General features: G+C 36.9%; 1 pseudogene; it reads left to right on the top strand.

Moving 5' to 3' along the window:
- The first annotated feature begins 2,936 nt into the window (after positions 1-2,936).
- LOC143024575 (zinc finger BED domain-containing protein 5-like) lies at positions 2,937-5,140 on the top strand (annotated as a pseudogene).

The raw sequence follows: 5,140 nt of genomic DNA, 5'->3' as shown, positions 1-5,140 counted from the left end.
AAAGAGGTGTGGAAGGCAGAGGTTGGGGTAGTGAACATGAGGGGACCAAAGATGAGGTGGAAGGATTGAGTAAAAGGGACATAGGGAAAGAGGGGAATGTCTGTTGAGGAAGGAAGGAAGAAGACAGAAAATAGGGTTGAGTGGAGAATGGTTGTGTATGGATGATGCTGTGATACATGGAAGGGAGTAGACGGGGGATGGGGGGTGAGGAGGTATACAGTTACGTATGTGGATGGTATTTTGACACAGCCCAAAGGGATTTCTCTCCGTCTTCTCTATTTCTGCATGAGGGGGCGGAGAGGAGGGGGTCGTCGATTAAATAAACCAGCATTGCTGTGGATGTGCTGTGTCTTGTTACATTGCTTCTGTCCCAGGGCAGTGGGCGAGATGCAGGGATGACCCGTCACCCAGGAGGAGCCAAGAAAAGAGGTAGGGAGGGGTGGTGAATGGGAGTGGAGTATGTGGGGATGAAATGGGTGGGAGTGGATTTATGCCGTTGATTTTGGCTACCTCCGTTATAAGAGGGTAAAAGCCGTTGGTATACAGTATTATTATTATTATTATTATTATTATTATTATTATTATTATTATTATTATTATTATTATTATTATTATTATTATTATTATTATTATTATTATTATTATTGTTATTATTATTATTAATATCATTATAATTATCATCATCATTATTATTATTATAATTATTATTATCATTATTATCATTATTACTATTACTATTACTATTATTATTATTATTATTATTATTATTATTATTATTATTATTATTATTATTATTATTATTGTTATTATTATTATCATTATTACTATTATCATTATTATCATTATTATTGATATTATTATTATTATTACTATCATTATTATTTTCATTAGTATTATTATCATCATTACTATTTATATGATCATTGCAACAACACACATAATAACATTAACCCGTTTATTTCTGTTGACGACTTACTAACTAGTTCTGGCTGTCACCAGACGATTTCATTCAGCCGAGGGAAATCCCCAGCGGAGCGAAATCTGTTCACAATGATAAACCATAGCTAATGACTCAACCTCTGTTGCTGGTCGCTCTTAGTTGATTTTATTCAACGATAAAGCTGTGGAGAGTAGTAATAAATAAACTGATAAACAAATAAATAGATAAATAAATAAGTAAATAGAAAAATAAACAAATTAAACAAATAAATTGATAAATAAATATATGAATAAATGAATAGATATTCAAATGAATAAATAAACATTTACATAAATAAATTTATAAATAATAATATAAGAAATAAATGAATCGACGAATAAATAAATAGATATATAGATAAATAAGTAAATAAATAAATAAATAAATAAGTAAATAAGCAAAACCAAAATAATGAAATAAGCAAATCGAAAAACGTGCTTCGGGCAGGTAGGCTACAGAGCCCTCGCCTGCCAAGTCACTTTCCTCCACTCCACTCACCCCCTTCTCCCCTCTCCCCTCCCCTCCACTCTAACGGATTCTGAATATGAAAGACGACATCATCTTTAGAGATGAAAGGGTCAGTTCAGCACAGACATGGCATAGGTAACTAGAGAGCAAATCTAATCACTTGAAACTTCGTTTTTCAACTAAATAAACAAACATCGTCTTTCAATCAAAAAGAAATAATTTTCTCGTTACAATCGACTTACGCGGTTGTTGCCATTCACGTCATGACCTGTTTTATTCAGTTATTAGTATTTCGTTGGTGGTAACCAGTGCTTCTGTCCTTAGGGACATCACGTCGAAGAGGTAGTATAGAAAAGAGGTAATGAGGGTAGCAGAGAGGAGGGATAGTAAAAATTAAGAATTATCAATATATTTTTAACAGACCATCTCTCAACGTCACCACACAGAGAATAGTCAATCACGACGGTGCTTGAGCAGCGTTCCCTGGAATACGCACTAGATTCTAGAATGTACTATAAAACATCGGGTACAAAATGTCTAGCCAGTATAGGTGAGGTACAAGCGCTACTGACTGATGTGTAAGCTTCCAGCTGTGATATCTTTGCGGTGTCTCGATATCTAGGGACGTTTCTCTTGATGTATAAGAAGTTTGCAAAAGTGTTTTCTCTGTTTATGTATACATACATTAAAATACATGGAACACACACATACGAAACTTTTTGAAATTTATTCTGCTTGTATTTTTTTTTTTTGCTGTATTCTTTGTCTTTCCTTGTATTTAGTTTACTGTGTGCTGTATTTTTTTGTGTTCATTATAACTTTTGTTTCCTATGAGTTTTGGAAATTTTATTTACTCCCTTTCCCCCTGCCAGAAATCTACTTTTCACAAGCTTGAGAGCTCACGGAAAATGTTAATTAATAATTCTTTTGCTGTCGTTTTTAACAGAATATGCATCAGAGAGAATTTCCTGCCACGCTTCACCAATACACATATATATATATATATATATATATATATATATATATACACACACATATATATATATATATATATAAATATAGATATATATATATATATATATATATATATATATATATATATATATTAGATGCTCAACAATGTAAGATATATTTGCATAGTTCCAATATGGGACAGTTTAAACTGAATATTCGTTATTCAATGTAACGACACGGTGGAGATTAACCGGTTTCGCTCACACAAGGAAGACAAAAGAGAAAATAAATGGCTGAAGAGTGGGTGCATGCCTTGATTAACCATCCCCGTTACAAGGATAGTTCCCTTTGGTATGTGTGTGTGTATGGACTTTGAACGATATGAGTGAAACGGTAAATCAAGTCAAAGTGGCTTCACTCTGCCGAAGAAACCATCAAGCAAGGAGTAACTCGTTCAGCGAGACAATAAACAAAAGCGAAACGCAGGGTGGGTAGAACGCATGTACCAGAAACTCGATGCGACACGCTGAGCTATATGCGCGCAACACCACTCCGTTTTGGCCTGACGGATTGTACCTGTCACACCGGTTCGAGTCCCGCCCTCCCAGAGGATGTAAAGAACGACTTCCGTCGTGGATGGATTGTGTCATCACACTACTGTGGCACTTATGTCGTCAGCATCGACGATGTTCACTGTCACTGAGTGTAATCCTCAAGTACTTCATACAAAGGTCGATTGTGTTTACCTCTCCCCCTTTATGGGATACTGTTTGCATAACATGTAGTTAATATCCCTAGGGCCATTAGTAATGGACCAGTCTCGCAATATTCTTATGACCATTTTTATGACCATTTTCCGTTCGAAAATGAATGTTGGTCATTTTTAACTTCTATTCTATCCTCATCTCTGTTGACAGCTAATGTTCATTGTTCGGTGCGATATTATACCCTAGAATAGAAGCGTTGGTTGTTGAAGACAAAATGCTATTAAGCAAGTCAGTTTCATCAAATCACATAGCTGTCTCATCATGTCACATGATCGTCTTATCATATCACGTGATCGTTTCATCACGTCACGGTCTCATTGCATCACATCACCGTTCCGTCAAAACGTCTTCCACGTCATCCAACGGACCTGTTTTTCAAACCAAACGGTTCGTCGCCGTCACGGCACTGTTGGGGGTGAACAAAAAATATTACCTGGAAGAAATTTTGAAACAGTTCGAAAGTGGTGCTCCTCTATAGTCCAGTGGCTCACAAACTGGGGGCCATGAGCCACTGGGGAGCCAAAGAGCAAAATGTAAGGGACTATGTATAGGCAAAACTAAAGGAGTTTAGCGGGCAGGGATGATTAAATGCAAAACACTGGTTTTTATGTTGGGAGTTTATTACATCGATCTACACACAATCACGTCAGGAAGTAGTCTGTTTCCAGGCGGATACTTGGAGGCGCCTAGCCTTCGGTCTGGGCACGCTCTCACGACCACAAGGAGCTCGTAGCAGCCAACTTACTTGCCGTCAGACACTTCCTTTTTTTAATTACCCTTTTTATTTATCTGGTTTTCTGTTCTTGACATAAAACAAAAGATGCAAATCTTACAATAAGGGCATTCAACTTGGTGAGTCCACTGACGTCCAGTCCTGTTCACAACTCCTAGTTTTTGTTAGGTATGTTAAGGCTCTGAAGGAGGAATTCTTGTTTTGTGAACCTTTTGACCAATCTACAAAAAATGAAGATGTAATGCAGAAATATAATTCTTCGAAGCTGAAGGTACTGACTGGGGTTTATCATGGGATATGCACAGACGGGGCTTTAGTTATATTGGACTCTCAGTCAGGTTTTGTTACAATAGTTATACAAGAAACATCAAATGCTATTTCTCTTCACGGCATAATCCACAGGCCAGCTCTTGTGTAAAAAATTACCCTCAGAATTACAGAATACTCTGAATAAAGACAGCTTTGTAAAATTCACTGCTCTTAACACATGCCTTTTCAAGAAACTCTGCCAAGATGTGGATGCAACACATGAAACCCTCCTATTTCACACAAAAGATCACTGGATAACAAAAGGAAATGTAGTTCAGCGTGTGTTTGAGCTCAGAGGAAAGATCAGACTTCCTCAAAATAGAAAACAAACAGTATTTGCTGTCAGTATGATCTGTAGACAGCTTCAAAATGCGGCTAGCCTACCTTAATAACATATTCAAACAGTTTAACACATTGAACCTGGAACTTTTTTGTGGACAAAATCAAAGTTCCATTCGTAAGGTGAAAGACTGGAGGCTCGAAGTTGGAATGAGAAATATGGTTCTATCGGAGACAGTGTCAGAAGTTGCAGAGGATTGTGGTGCTGGTACACAGAACTTGATTACCAAACATCTTGAGTTCTTGGAAAGGGATTCTTAAAGTTACGTCCCAGTTTTCTCGATTCACTGTTCCTGTGACACGCACATCTGGTAACAATGATGATGACCAAATTGAACTGACACTTCAGGAGGATTCTGGATCCAAGATGAAATTCTAAACACAACCTGTCACAGTATTTTGACCATCAATGGCAGCTTCATACCTAAACTTGTGTGACATGGCTTTTCGCCACCTATCATTTTCATCAACTTGTTATTGTGGGACTACATTATCTCAACTACTTCACATTAAAACATAAGTGCATAAGTGAAATAAAAACAAGAATCAATAAGCTGGTTGGTAATCTGCGAACATCATCCTTCACGTTGA

The sequence above is a fragment of the Oratosquilla oratoria genome, chromosome 4, assembly GCF_046742065.1.
Source record: "Oratosquilla oratoria isolate Oo_2021 chromosome 4, ASM4674206v1, whole genome shotgun sequence".
Taxonomy (NCBI): domain Eukaryota; kingdom Metazoa; phylum Arthropoda; class Malacostraca; order Stomatopoda; family Squillidae; genus Oratosquilla; species Oratosquilla oratoria.
This window is presented reverse-complemented; position numbering and strand designations above follow the sequence as displayed.